Source organism: Mobula birostris, chromosome 2 (genome assembly GCF_030028105.1).
Source record: "Mobula birostris isolate sMobBir1 chromosome 2, sMobBir1.hap1, whole genome shotgun sequence".
Classification (NCBI taxonomy): domain Eukaryota; kingdom Metazoa; phylum Chordata; class Chondrichthyes; order Myliobatiformes; family Myliobatidae; genus Mobula; species Mobula birostris.
This window is the reverse complement of record NC_092371.1, coordinates 210,015,840-210,032,135: the sequence shown is the minus strand read 5'-3', so window position 1 is coordinate 210,032,135 and position 16,296 is coordinate 210,015,840. Positions and strand designations below refer to the sequence as shown.

At 40.4% G+C, this 16,296-nt stretch overlaps 1 protein-coding gene across 7 annotated transcripts in view; it reads left to right on the top strand.

Moving 5' to 3' along the window:
- LOC140194035 (putative Polycomb group protein ASXL2) overlaps window positions 1-16,296 on the top strand; it is a 196,661-nt gene that overhangs the window by 163,842 nt on the left and 16,523 nt on the right. The window lies entirely within an intron of this gene.

The window sequence follows — 16,296 nt, the reverse complement described above, 5'->3', positions numbered from 1 at the left end:
CAACCCCTCCCCCACCCACCTGGCTTCACCTATCACTTTCTACTTGTTCCTCCTTCCCCCTCCCTGGACCTCCTTTTTCTGCCTTCTTACCACTTCCTTTTCAGTCCTGATCAGGGGTTTTGGCCAAAACTTCGACTATTTATTCATTTCCATAGATGTTGCATAATTTTCAATATTCCTCCAGCAGTTTGTGTTGCTATGAATTTTCAGCATCTGCAGAATCGCCTGTGTTTGCCTATTTTACCACACAGTGTTCTGCAAATTCACCTCAAATTCACAACCATGTATCAAATATTTAAAAGTATCAAAATAATTATTCTATTAAACTTGATATGTTTTAAAGGAGGTAAACAATTGTTAAAATAATATCTTTTGGTATTAAATGTTACACAACGGGACAGGAATTGTTTTCAGGAAAGATTCCTCATATGATGAGTTCCTATTTTAATTAAATTATTAGGATAAGTTATCAAGTCCACCCCTAATTGGATGCAGTAGTGGATCCAAGTAACTCAGCAACTTTTACTGGCATTATAGAATGGCATGTATAGTTTCCTGTCGTGTGAGAGTCTCAGACCAGAGGGCACAACCTCAGAATAGAGGGACGTCCTTTTAGAACAGAGATGAGTAGGAATTCCTTTAGCCAGAAAGTGGCAAATCTGTGGAATTCATTGCCACAGGCAACCTCGAGGCCAAGTCATCAGGTATATTTAAGGCAGAGGTTGATCGATTCTTGACTGGTCAGGGCATGAAGGGATACAAGGGAAGGCAGGAGACTGGGGCTGAGAGGAAAATTGAATCAGCCGTGAGGAAATGGCAAGGCAAACTCGATGGGCTGAATGGCCTAATTCTGCTCCAAAATCTTATGGTCTAATAGTTGATTTAAGAGGTACTGTTTGTTTCTGTGGAAGATAATGCGTATCTTGGAGACCAAAAGAAGGAACTGTTGCAAAATATTGATAGTAAAAGCAGCAATTCAGTTGTAATGCTTCTCAGTTCTCCATGTCCCATTCCTGTGGCTTATAAAGGTTATGAACTTCAAGCTGTATTTTCTGTTTTTCTTAAACCATAGCCTGTGTGTGACATCAGAAAAATGTAATGCAGAAGTGATCTGATATAGAGTTTTAAAATGGTATTCTAGCATGTCATTCTTCGTCCTCATTTGTGCACTTTCCACTTCAGCTCAGAACAAAAAAATCAATGCCATTTTTAAGCCTTGTCAAAAACAGTGATTCATTCCATTTCACCTCCATCTGTATCAGAAATCGAACCTGAATGGATAATTTCTGTGAAAGTACATTCAGAGGCATGGCGCCTTAAATCAGGGTGTATTTGCGGTAAATTGAGCAGCAATGAATTCAGGATGTCTAATCTAAATAGTTAACTTCTATAAAGTTTTTATTCCCTATAATCATTAAATATTAATCTTTTAGCATACATAGAAGGCTGGAAATATTTGCTGACCAAAGAGAAAATTGAAAGAGGTAAATTTTTTGATGACGGTATTGAAGGTTTAAGCCACCTGATTAAATAACAGCCTGATTTGCATAGGCATTCTATTTTTATTTAAAGATTATGAAAGCATATTGCATTTATTCAAATGTTCTATCAGAACACTAAATGAACTGTAAAATTGTGTTAAATCATTTAAGTTTTAGTAATAAATTTGATATAATACTTAAGGAAATTAATTCAAATTTTAGTTAATCTGTTATGTTTTCACCAGAGGATGGTTTTGAGCAGACAGATTGTGAAGCAGAAATATTGCTGAAACTAATTATGAATGGCATTCTGCCAGCTTATTTAACAGTCCTGTACACTGAAGAATATAATCTAGCAGGAACAGAAACCAAATAGTGTGATGCTGGAAGTTTACAGTCAAAATGCCCAGTAGGTCAGAGAATGTCTGCAGAGATGGAGTTTAACTTTTCAGGTTGACATTAATCAGAACGAGTTTTATCCAGCAGTCTATTATTCCTCTCACTTCATTCTCTTTGTTACCTCGTGTATTATTTCACTGACAGTTATCATTGATATCACTTTTAAGTATTTTGTCTATTGGAACTGAAATAGAAGACAGTAGACCATGTAAATTAATATCCAGTAAGCATATCTTTTGGGTATAAAACCTAATTCTATAGTATTATTTTCACATTTCCTGTCCACAACTTCCCACTTTATTTTATCATTAGAACAAATAGTCTTAATTGCCATCCACCTTGTTTGCATTTGAGAGTGGTTTTCCAACTCTTCTGTTGCCAACGTACTACAATAGAAACAGCTTCACAATATTGCTTTGGCTTTCTCTCTTGCAAGTTTTCATTCATCTGTCCGACTCTTGATTACGCTTAATTGAATTCTGTGTTGTTCACTCTTGCAATTACTTTGTCTACACATTGGTAGATGAAAGTAGATTCTGATTGCAAACCTTCCCACTAAACTTTCTAACTAGCAACAAGATTGGGGGAGGAAATAAAGCATCATTAATTTTCTTTTAACTTTCATGATTTCCTTCATTTGGTTTATCAACATTCAACCATGCAGTTGAACTGCTATATGCCACGTAATTTTATTTTCTTTCTCCAATCTTCTAAGCAACAAGAACATGTTTGTTTAAATTCCTTTTAGGTGCACTGATGCCAAGAGTTAGTTGTCTGTCAGCGCCACAGTGGAAATCTTTGAATGTCAGTCAGGCTTGAATTCAGAATCGTCACTGCCGGTTTTGCTAGGCCAAAGATATGCTGTAATTATATTTTATGACCTAAGCATTAATTTTCTATTTAACTAGCATGATGATTCAGCAGTTGATAGCTAGGAGATATTTTGTGGTGTGCTAATAGACGTTGATGGTGTACCATCTTCTTAAATTGCTCTTTTATATGGCAGTGCCCAACTAACCTATTTAACAATCGGCCTATTGTACAAAATATTGACAAAATGTTAAGTTATTTTAATTGGGTTGATTTTTTGTTTTTTTTTTGAACAGTGCTGCTTATTTTTCTAATAACAAAGTATTGTTAAGAATATTCCATCAGTCTTGGTTGTTAATTCTGAGAAATACTCTGATTCGTGGTTAAGTTAAAATAATGTGATGTATATTCAAGTAAGACAAAAGTTTGTCTTATTCCCCTGAACTATTGAAGTCAGTGGATTTTGAGTCACAGTGACAATAAAGGTGACCTATTTTTGCCTCAATCCACAGCTATTTCCTTCATGTCTCGTGATAAAGTGCCTCAGAGAGCCATTGGTAATTTTCAAAATCTTCCAGGTTTATACTTGATATTTGCCATTTTTTTTTTCATTGCAATGAACAGTGGCCCTTTAATTTAATTTCCAAGGTAAGGTGCTGAGCAAGCAGTGTTGTACCACTCATCTACTTTGCTTATATCAGGTGAACTTACCTTTCTTGGATTGGCAAATGACAGTGTTTTCTTCTTGCATTGTCCACGTCTTTCTGGTACTACCAGCATCTCATTCAGCTTTGGTGCCTCAAATATTCTGGGGTCTCAAAGTTTCCAGCCCCTCGCAGAAATCCAGCAGAACACCCCACCTGTACAAAGCACTTACTGTATACAGAAGTCTGCACCTCTGTACAAGATCCTGGCCATTTCCCACTTTCCTGGTCTCCTTCTCAGGGTCTTCTATTACTTACCTAATTCATCCTCTCCTTCTGATCTCTTTTCATTATGGATCTGAGACACAGGCATTGTTGTAAATGAGCATAAGACGTTGGAGCAGAATTAAGCCATTTGACCTTTTGAGTGTTCTGTCATTTGATCATGGCTGATTTAACCCCATTCTCCTGTGTTCTCCCTTAAATCTTTGACACCCTTATTAATCAAGAATCTAAAAGCTTCCACTTTAAATATAACCAATGACTTGGCCTCCATAGCCATCTATGGCAATGATCTGCAGATTCACCACCTTCTGAAGAAGAACTTCCTCATCATCTCTGACCTAAAGGGACTTCCTGCTGTTCTGAGGCTGTGCCCTCTGGTCCTAGTCTCTCCCACTATTGGAAACATTCTCTCCTCAAACATTCTAGGTCTTTCAACATTTAGTCAATTTCAGTGAGATTCCCCCATCATTCTTCTAAACTCCAGTGAGTTCAAGCCCAGAGCCATCAAACGCTGCTCATTCATTCCCAGAATTATTCTCGCAAACCTCCTCTGGACCCTCTCTAATGACATGTTGTCTTCATTTTGCTTAATAATCTAAAAGACAGTGAAGGCATGTCTGACAAAAATTGCACATCAGGAAATGATGGCATTGAGCATAGTAATGATTTTGTACCACATCAGAAGTTTGGGACTTGTTATGGATATTGATTCTTCCAGTCCTATTTCTAATTGTATGCCAGCAAAACCCAAGGACACAGTACTGGCATCTCCTGCTATCTGAACTGAACATTTACAATGTTCGCATTTGTGCTTTTATCTTCTGAAGGCAAACAAACACTTGGTGAAATTAAACTGTTTAGAAGCCAATAAACTTATTTTAGAGTAAATCAAATGTTTGAATCAGAATCACTTGGTCCAACAAGAGAGAGTACTATTGCATGAAGTGAACAAGACAAATAACACAGCATGCTTCCATCCGTCATTAGACCACCTATCTCAGCTTCAACTAAATAGCTGCTGATTATTTTCTCCTGCAGTCCAAGCACCTTCAGTTGTTTCTACCTGCTGGCCTCACTGCATTCTGGTTCAAAACCTGACTGCCTGTGCCTGTGTCTGTGTCTGTGTCTTTTAACTCTAGCTGTTCACAGCCAGAAAGGAAAGGATTACCAGACCTCATGCCAAGCATCAGGGACCAGTGACCCTTCCAGCAGAATGCTTGTGAGTCGTTTATCAATTGCTGAGCCAAGCTAATGAATTGCTCATTATCCACTGCCCATGGGGGAAACAACACCAAAGTGAGCTCGTTATCATCTTTGACTTGCATGAATACACTGGGGTAGAAGATAGTCCTCAGCCTGCACTAAATGCACATAAATAGGAGGGCATGCGCACTGTACTTCACTGAGGAAATTAGGTTCCACTGAATTGAGCATGCTGTACTAGGCTGTGCATTTACTGCATGATTCAGAGGATGAATTTCTACTGCAGCATGTTTAAAGATGGCATTTTTTTCAAGAGTTTTTTTTGTGGAAAATAAGTCAAGAATTACAGAAATGTGTTAAAGAACAGATTTTAAAAATTTCCAAGGTACAGTCTCATCTCATCTTATTACTTAAATTGATTTCGGTATCAATGTAATTCTCCATTTTCAGAAGTTGCTTTTTGAACACAGTATTGTTCTTTGTGAGAAGCAAAGAAAAACCTATAGTACTGGAAATGTAAAATAAAAAGCATGCTGGAAGCATTTTGCAGGTTGGGCAGCATTTATGAATGGAGAAGCAGTTAATACTTAAAGTCAACCATTCTTTAGAATTGGGAATTGCTAAAAATTAAGTCCTCTTTAAGTTGCTGAGAAGTTGTGGAGAACAGGATGTCAGAGAACAAAAGGGATCAACTATGGTATGATGGAAAACAAAAGAGAGTGGTCGTGGTGTTGAGGGAAAGAGGGTGGTTTAGACAAAGTGTAAATGGGAGACCAGTGAATTGTAAAATTACCAGAAATAGCAAAATAAATACTCATGGCTGGGTTGGCTGACTAACCAAGTTCATTTCTGAATAGATTAGATTTTAAGCACCCAGTCAGATGATAAGGTACTACTCCTTGATTTTGACATGGAAAAGAGGGGGAATGGAAAGGAAAATCAAAATGACAGAATTGCCTAATATCTGGTGTAACATTTCAGTGTAGCATTTCAGTTGTTTACACCCAAAAGCAATACCTTCCTGGTTCCCAACAAGCTAGATTCATTTGAATGCAGTGCCAACACATTGCTTTGCAACACTCAGCCCTAAAATGCACCTTCTTTCCACCCTCCCCCCCCCAACCATTGCTGTTGTCTGCTTACCATGGAGAAGGAGAAGTTGCTAAGGAGCGGGAGAGCTTCTCAGAAAAGGTCATTGAACTCCTTTTAACTACAGTATGCAGTTATCTTGAGAAGTGTGTAGGACAGTAACTGGGTGGGTGAGTGCATGGGAGATGAAGAACCACCAAGACCATAATTGGAAGGTTTTAGCATGGGAGACTCAAGTGATCCCGGTGGGAAGATCAGTTCTGAGATACATCATGGCCATTTGCACATCACAACAAATGTTATTACAGTAGATGGTCTCACCTATCCAGGCATATATTTATTTGCCTGTTGCAGAAATCTCAACACTGGAGATAGAGGCCTGAATATCATTGGAGAACCTTTCATTAGACAGTGTTCAGAGCCTTGCTCCTATTTCCTACAGCCTTAGTGCAAACAGAGAAGTGTTACGTTCTCTAACATTTTTGTTCTTGTCCCATTGGAGACTTGGTCTCTTTGTGAGGTTGGAGGGGTTGAATGTCATTGGTGAAGACCATCATGAAGACCCTGGAGAGACTTGTTCTGGAGCTGCTCCGGCCTATGGTCAGGCCACACTTAGATCCCCTCCAGTTCGCCTACCAGCCCCGACTAGGAGTTGAGGATGCCATCGTCTTCCTGCTGAACCGTGTCTACGCCCACCTGGACAAGCCAGCGAGCACTGTGAGGGTCATGTTTTTTGACTTCTCCAGTGCGTTCAACACCATCTGCCCTGCTCTGCTGGGGGAGAAGCTGACAGCGATGCAGGTGGATGCTTCCCTGGTGTCATGGATTCTTGATTACCTGACTGGCAGACCAAAGTACGTGTGCTTGCAACACAGTGTGTCCGACAGAGTGATCAGCAGCACTGGGGCTCCAGAGGGGACTGTCTTGTCTCCCTTTCTCTTCACCATTTACACCTCGGACTTCAACTACTGCACAGAGTCTTGTCATCTTCAGAAGTTTTCGGATGACTCTGCCATAGTTGGATGCATCAGCAAGGGAGATGAGGCTGAGTACAGGGCTACGGTAGGAAACTTTGTCACATGGTGTGAGCAGAATTATCTTCAGCTTAATGTGAAAAAGATTAAGGAGCTGGTGGTAGACCTGAGGAGAGCTGAGGTACCGGTGACCCCTGTTTCCATCCAGGGGGTCAGTGTGGACATGGTGGAGGATTACAAATACCTGGGGATACGAATTGACAATAAACTGGACTGATCGAAGAACACTGAGGCTGTCTACAAGAAGGGCCAGAGCCGTCTCTATTTCCTGAGGAGACTGAGGTCCTTTAACACCTGCCGGACGATGCTGAGGATGTTCTACGAGTCTGTGGTGGCCAGTGCTATCATGTTTGCTGTTGTGTGCTGGGGCAGCAGGCTGAGGGTGGCAGACACCAACAGAATCAACAAACTCATTCATAAAGCCAGTGATGTTGTGGGGATGGAACTGGACTCTCTCACGGTGGTGTCTGAAAAGAGGATGCTGTCTAAGTTGCATGCCATCTTGGTCAATGTCTCCCAGCCACTACATAATGTACTGGTTGGGCACAGGAGTACATTCAGCCAGAGATTCATTCCTCCGAGATGCAGCACAGAGAGTTATAGGAAGTCATTCCTGCCTGTGGCCATCAAACTTTACAACTCCTCCCTTGGAGGGTCAGACATCCTGAGCCAATAGGCTGGTCCTGGACTTATTTCATAATTTACTGGCATAATTTACATATTACTATTTAACTATTTATGGTTCTATTACTGTTTATTATTTATGGAGCAACTGTAACGAAAACCAATTTCCCCGCGGATTAATAAAGTATGACTATGCCTATGACTAAGTGTGGTAGAAGAAAGGATGGAGATTGGCTGGTGTGGATCAGATTGTGTGATATACTGCCATCTGCCTGTTCCAATTGATATTAAATGTTCCTAAGAACCACTAGCCAAGCAGTGTAGGCAACCCCCTTGTTACAGCATGGTCGTATTCCAAGAAAACTGCATTTTGATTTTCTGTACACAAACCCCATTTTCCCATTAAATCCCATGTTATGAGCAGTGAAACATGCATGAATGTTTTTTCTCTCATATTCAGCCATTTTTCAATATTGTCAATTTGATCAATTGTGGTCATTTAATAACTAAAGGCAACATTAGGCTTGGATGGATCAGGCTCATGAGAAAAATAACGAATGATGTAAAATTTTATTATCATCTATTCAATACTGTGGGCCAATAAGATTTGGATATAAGTTACCATGTCGATTGGGTTAGAGTTCCCTCTGTCTGAGGACACATGAACAGCCATGCTCTTCATCAGCAAACAGATGCGCAAACTTCGTAGGTTAGGAAAGGGTTTAGATGAGTTTGCTGGAGCCTTGAATAATATCTTTTTGTCCTTTCTAGCCATTGGCGAGGTCCCAGAAGACTGGCAAAGAGCTAATGTTGTCCATTATTCAAGAAGGGAAATGGGGATAATCCTGGAAACCACATCAGTATTAGGGAAGTCACTGAAGAGGATTCTTAGGTTTAGGATTTAAGTGCATTTGGAAAATCATGGCCTAGTTAGGGACAGTCAGCACAGCTTGACGCAGGGCAAGTTGTGTCTTGATAATCTGATTGAGTTTTTCAAGGAGATGATGAAGATAGAGCTGTGGGTATTGTCTACGTGGATTTTAGATCCCCCATAGGAGACACATCTAGAAGGTTAAGATGCATGGGATCCTCAGTCATTTGGCTGTTTGGGTCCAGAATTAGCTTGCTCATAGAAGTCAGATGTAGTGATCGATGGGAGTTATTCTGGCTGGAGCTTTGGGACAAGTTTTCCACAGATGTATATACTGGGACCTCTACTCCATGTGATATATGTAAATAACCTGAATGAAAATGTAGATGGGTGGGTTAGTAAGTTTGCAGGTGATCTAAAGATAGATGATGTGGTCAACTTCAAAGACTGGCAAAGGATGCAGCAGGATATAGATTAGTTGCAGATATGGGTGGAGAAATTGCAAACAGAGCCAAATGTGAAGTGTGCCATTTTGGGAGATCAAAATGAAAGGACAGTACACTGTTAATGACAAGACCTTGAACAGTGTTGATGTACAGAGGGACCTTGGGGTTGAAGTCCATTGCTCCCTGAAAATGGCTACACAAGTTGATAGGGTGGTAAAGAAAGCATTTGGTATGCTTGCCTTCGTTAGTTGGGGGTTTAAACTGAAGAGTCGGGGAGTTATGTTGCCACTTTATAAAACTTTCATGAGGCTGCATCTGGCGTATTGCATTGAGTTCTGATCGCCCCATTCTTGGAAGGATGTTGAGGCTTTGGAGAGGGTGCAGAAGTTGTTCACTAGGACGTTGCCTGGGTTATAGGTTATGTGATGTAAGGATAAGTTGAACAAACTTGTGTTGTTTTCTCAGGAATAGCAGAAGCTGAGGGGAAATCTAATTTAGGGTTTTAAGATTATGGGAGGCATAAACAGAGTAGACAGCAAGTATCCTTTTCTCAGAGTTGGAATGTCCAATACCAGAGGCTATGCATGCATTTAAGGTGAGAGGGGTGAAGTTAAAAGGAGATGTGCAGAGCAAGCATTTTTTACACGGAATTGTGGAGGGTTGGAATGTCCTACCTTGGATGGTGGTGAAGGCCAATATGACAAAAGTATTGAAAAGGACATGGATGTGCAGGAAATGTAAGGATATGAACATTGTGCAGGCAGAAGGGATTAGTTTAGTTGTGCGTTTGATTACTGATTATAGAAGTGAAATTTTGAGAGTACAGAGTTTGCATTTCACTGTCAGAATAAAAGGCAGGTCTAACAGGTTTAGGGAACCTTGGTTTTCAAGAGATATTAGGTCCTGGTTAAGGAAAAAAGGTGCATAGCAGGGCAGGTATAGGCAGGCAGGAACAAATGAGGTACTTGAGTATAAGAAATGCATGAGAACACTTGAGAAGGAACTGGAGGGCTAAAGAAAGATATGAGGTTGATCAAGCAGACTAGGTGAAGGAGAATCCTTAGGGCTTCTACAGATTTATTAAGAGCCGAAGGATAGCTTGGAACAAAATTGGTCCTCTAGAAAATCATAGTGGTAACCCATGTGTGGAGCTGTGAGATAGGAGAGATCTTAAATTAATTTTTGCATCTGTATTTACTCAGGAAATGGACACAGAATCTATAGGTGTGGGGCAATGCAGCAGTGAGGTCATGGATCCTGCACAGATTAGAGAGGAGGGGGTGTTTGCTGTCTTGAGGCAAATTAGAGTAGATAAATCCCCAGGGCCTGACAATACGTTCTCTCAATCCCTGTGGGAGGCTAGTGCCAAAATTGCAGGGGCCCTAGCGAGATATTTTAAAAATCCTTAACCAAGGGTGTGCTGCCAGAGGATTTAAGGACAGTTGATGTTGTTCCACTGGTTCAGAAAGGCTCTGAGAGTAAGCCAGGATACTGAGTCAGTAGTGGGTTAGTTATTGGAAGGTATTCCAAGGGACTGGATATATAAGTATTACATAGAGCTGGACTGATTAAGGATAGTCAGCATGGCTTCATGCATGGTATGTTGTGTCTAACCAATCTTATAGTTTTTTGAGGAAGTTACCAGGAAAGTTGATTGAGACAAGGCAGTGGATGTTGAATGCATGTACTTTAGCAAGGCCTTTGACAAGGTCCCACATGGGAGATTGGTCAAGAAGGTTCAGTTGCTTGGCATTCAAGGAGAGGTAGTAAATTGGATTAGACACCGGCTTTGCAGAAGAAGCCAGAGAGTGCTTGTAGATGGTTGCCTTTCTGACTGGAGGCCTGTGACTAGTGGTGGGTCACAACGATCAGTGGTGTCAACTATATCAATGATCTGGATGATAATGCAGTCAATTGGATTAGCAACTTTGTGAATGCCACCAAGATTGGGGTATAGCAGTACACAGGGAAGACTGTCAAAGCTTGCAGTAGGGTCTGGGCCATTTAGTAAAATGGGCTGAAAAATGGCAGATAGAATTTAATGCAGACAAGTGTGAGTTTTTGCACTTTGGGAGGACTAATCAGGTCTTACACAGTGAACAGTAGGGCACTGAGGAGTGTAGTAGAACAGAGGGATTTGGGAATACAGATCTATGATTCCTTGAAAGTGGTGTCAAGAGTAGAGAGAGTTGCAAAGAAAGCTTTTGGCACATTGTCCTTCATAAATCAATGTATTAAGTACAGGAGATGGATGTGATGTTGAAATTGTATAAGAAGGTCTAATTTAGAGTATTGTGTCCAGTTTTGGTCACCAACCGACAGGGAAGATTTTAAGGTTTAAAGTACATTTATTATCAGAATATGTATGCAGTATACACCCTGAAATTCATCTTCCCACAGGCAGCCACGAAACAAAGAAACAGCATGGAACCCATTCAAAGAAAACATCAAACAGCCAACGCGCAAAAAAAACCAAATCATGCAAACGCCAAAAAAAGAGCGAAAATCGCAATAGAAAACATCAAACGACAGAGTCACTGAAACAGTTTAGTTCAGTTCAGATCAATTTAGCACTGTGTTGTTCATTAACTGCAGGCTGCAGAGCCAGTCTGCCCCAATCAAAATCACACAAAATAGCAATTTTTTAAAAAAGTAACCAGAAATACATCATAACATGAACTAAAGAGTCCAATCAGCAAGCCACATTGATTAAAACTCGCCCAAGACCCAAGACTCCAGCACCCTCCTCTGACAACAGTGAATGAGAGGGAGAGAGAGATTGGTCAAATGCAGGTAAATGGCGCTGAACACCCGCTCACCCTCATTGATTTTAATCTTGCTGGAAGCTTTAATTGACAAGATCAGTGAGAGATGGAGTCTATCATGGGCTTGCGCCGCATCTCCAAGCCGCACACTCCACAGAGAAGAAAAAATTTACAAGGATGTTGCTGGGATTTGAGGACTTGAGTTATTGGGAATGGTTGAGTAGGTTAAGACTTTATTCCCTAGAATATAGAAGATTGAGGGGAGATTTGATAGCGATTTACAAAATTATGAAGGGTATAGATAGGGTAAATGCAAATAGGATTTTTCCACTGAGATTGAGTGAGTCTGGAACTAGAGGTCATGCATTTAGGGTGACAGCTGAAATGTTTAAGGGGAATATAAAGGGGATCTTCTTCACTCAGAGGGTGGAGAGAAAGTGTGGAATGAGCTGCCAGAGCAAATGGTGAATGCTTGGTTGATTTCAATATTTAAGTAAAATTTGGATCGGTACATGGATGGGAGGTGGTATGGAAAGCTATGGGAGTAGTCAATGGGACGAGGCAGGTTAATAGTTTGGCACAGACTAGATGGGCCAAAGGGCCAGTTTCTGTGCTGTAGTGTTTTATGACTCAATTTAATGTGCCAAGAGCCTGTTGCCGTGCTGTACTGGTCAATGTTTTGTGATCAGTCTCTGTCTGGAAATATCCACAGGCAGCACCAGAGACCCTGTTCTAAATCATTTGCGCAGGCAAACTTTGAAGATGGAGGTAACATTCTCTTCATTAAGCATTTCTGTTTCTGGTGTTTACATTATAGGGAAGGTCAGTGTTGAAGCAGGGGAAATATGGAGGTTGCAATTTATTGCGAGGCAAAGGATGCTAGCGTAGCACTGTTGGATTCCACCTTATAGAATCTACCAGGGTAGTATTAACTTCTGCAGACTTCCCTGCTCCTAGGATGGGATATCTTCTGCTGACTGCATTCCATTTTAACCTGCCATAGTGATAGCAAGCCCATTGGGTAAATGGGGAGAAATCAGCTGCATGAGAAACATATATGAAGATTATTAAGTTAGCTTAAATAGTTTGCATCATGGCCTGGTATGGGAGCACTGATGGCCTTGAACGGAAAAGCCTACAAAACGTAGTGGATGCGGCCCAGTCCATCACAAGTAAACTTCTCCCCACCATTGAGCATATCTGAATGGAGCACTGTCGCAGGAAAGTAGCATCCATCATCGGGTACCTCTGCCACCCTGGTCATGGTGTCTTTTTGCTACTGCCTCCAGGAGCCACGCTGGTCATGGTCTATTCTTGCTACTGTCTTCAGAAAGAAGATAGAAGAGCCTCAGGACCTGCAGCTCCTGGTTCAGGAGCAGTTATTACCCCTCAACCATCAGCTCTCGAACCAGAGGAAATTCATTCAACTTCACTCATACCATCACTGAACTGTTCCCACAATCTACAGATTCATTTTCAAGGACTATTCATCTCGTGTTCTTGATGTTTATTGCTTGCTTTTTGTTCTTTTTCACTTTTACACAACTTGTCTTTTGTACATCGGTTGTTTGTCCATCCTTTTGGGTGCGGTCTTTCACTGATTCTATTGTGTATCCTGTACTTACTGTGAATGTCTGCAAGAAAGTGAATCTCAGGGTTATATATGGTGACGTAGATGTGGTTTGATCATAAATTTACTTTGAACTAATTGATTTCTAATGCTTGTTATTGGTTCTGTAATCTTATTCTTTAAATACGTATCATTCAATAGATTTTTTTTCAAACAGGTCCCAGGTGTTTTTAAATGTTTCTACATAGATATCATATCCATTGATATTGGAAGCAATCACACCATGGACTATCATTGAAACTGGGGGAGGGAGGGAAATTGGGCTCAGCAGCGATTAAAGGCAGGCTGTCAGCACAGCTGAACCCCCAACATTAGGAGAAATTGAACTGCCCCGTGCTTCACATTGTCCTTGCTGCAGAGAAATTTGACCAGGACCGCTTTGGACAGAAGTGTGTGATTCAGGACACAGGTCACAGTTGGTCAGCAATCTTGGGTTTAATAGTATATCTGCCCCATAGTTTCCTCCAGCTTGAGGATAAGTTGTACTTTGTATTTTTCCCCTCTGTGAAGTGATGGCCTCTTCTGTAGCTATAACAGAACAGCTTAACTCAAGACGCAAGGGATCTTGATCATAGATCTTCACCACCAATTTTCCGATAGTGTGCAGTCCCATTAACTTATCCTGTGTTGCCAGCCCTTGTTATCGCATTTAGCTGATAAATTTACAAGATTTTGTCTCGTGCCTTTTTAAAATCCATTGTCTTCTCCTTCTGTCACTTAAAAGCTATCTTTTCATGTACTTAATACCTCTTTAGTAAAGCAGGACTTCCTGCTTTTCCAGTTTTCTTTTGCTGCCATCAGTTTGTTGATCTGGCCTCTGTCAAAGACTTGTATTTCTGTGTACCCATTTGGAAAATAGAAAGCTGGCAAAAGAACAGCTTGTGATTTAATGGGAAAGTCATCCAAAGCACTATGAAGTGAAGCACGAGGAAACGGATGCCAGTAAGTTGCAGAGGTGGATTTTGAAAAGGTTTTTAAGAGGAGAAGAGTATAGGACAATGGTAATGACTGGAGAAAGCACTGCATGATATCACTTGATGCCTTTATCCTCTTTATTCAAAGCATAAATGTGTTTTGTTTGACACTATACCCACCAGGTGTCTGGTGATTGATCTATTATAAATGAAAAAAATAGTATATATGTAGAACTAAACTGCATATCTAATGAAGAAATCTGCATCTTTTTGTGCCATTGTGTTTCACTTTCCCACTACTGTGATTAAAGTTATTTCTCTACTCTCACTTTGAGCCATGAATTTTGCCGAGCAGATGGATTCAGTTGACAGAGTGATCAGCAATCTGGATGAAAACTTGGAAATTTCTTCTGGGAAGTTTATGTGAATTCAGTACACATTTTGATCCAGTTGATGTAATTATTCATTTGCTTTAGAAATCTCACAATATCCAGACCTTCTCCATAAGTGTGCTTGAAATATATTTTGGAAATACAGTCATCATAATTTGTAGGGGATTAAAAATTACTCAAAGTTTATGTTAAGTTTAATCTGAAACATACAAATATGTAGCCTAACAAATGCACTCTTAGACTTGGCTGCTGGAACAGCTTGCTCTTTGGCTACCTGACAAGAAAAGCTGCCTTCAGGGACTTCTGATTGCCTTTAATGAAAGCAAGAGAGGGCCATTTGGCCCCTCCTGTCTGCTCTGGCAATCAAGATAATTATGGCCAATCTTTTACTTTGGTACCACTTTCATGTAATAAACCCATATCCCTTAATATCAAAAAATGGGTTGAGCTGCATCTTGAGGATAGTCAGTGTGTCTCCTCAATGCTCTTAGCCTGTAGATATATTAACACATCTTCCAGTGCAGGTAAATTATCCTAATCTACCTAGTCAGAAGGTGAGATATGTAAGGGTTCTCCTCACACATAGGGCAGGAGACTCATGGTAAAGGCCCAGAGATTGGCAGTAGTGTGGAATATGGTTGGTACTGCAGGGTCGATGGAAGTAATGAAGCCACAAGGAAATGTAAATGTAATTGTGGGAATATTGGTGATAACAGTACATAAAGAGGAGCAAAAGTATTTCAATCATGTAGAAATTGTCATGTTAAAACTAGTAATCATATTACTGCAATTAAGTTATGCACTTTTGTTACACAGGAAGAAAAAAATATATATAGTTCTCAACAAGATTATTGGAAGAAAGCTCTAAATAAGGATGTACTGTTGAGACTTTATAACGCACTGGTGAGGTCTCACTTGGAGTATTGTGAGCAGTTTTAGGTTCCTTATCTTAGAAAATATGTGCTGAAACTGGAGCGAGTACAAAGGGGGTTCACCAAAATGATTCCAGGATCGAATGGCTTGTTATATGAAGAGCATTTGATGACTCTGGGCCTGTATTCATTGGAATTCAGAAGAATAAGGGGTGACCTCATTGAAAGCTGTCAAATTGTGAAAGGCCTTGATGAAGTGGATGTGGAGAGGATGTTTCCTATGGTGGGAGAGCCGAAGACCAGAGGACACAGCCTCAGAATAGACGTGTGTCCTTTTAGAATGGAGATGAGGAATTTCTTCAGCCAGAGAGTGGTGAATCTGGAATTCTTTGCCACAGGCAGCTGTGGAGGCAAAGTCTTTATGCATATTTAAGGCAAAGGTATAGATTCTTGATTGGTCAGGGCATGAAGGGATACAGTAAGAAGGCAGGAGATTGGGGCTGAGGAAAATTAGATCGGCCATGATGAAATGGCAGAGCAGACTTGATGGACCAAATGGCCTAATTTTGCTCCTATATCTTATGGTCTTATACCTTTTACATTTATGTAGCAAAAGGTATTGGTAAATACTTGAAGATGCATAAAATAAGTAGAGAAGAATTGGGACCGCACACATTTTTCAAATAATAGAACTCATTTTGTTTCATCCTTGTTTTAAGCTTCAATTCAACACTCAACGGATTGGAGCTTTTAATATTTTATGAAACAACCTGGGGAAAGCTATTGTATTCTTTCTTCTTTTAACTCTTTAGTTTATCACATATTCATTTTAAATAC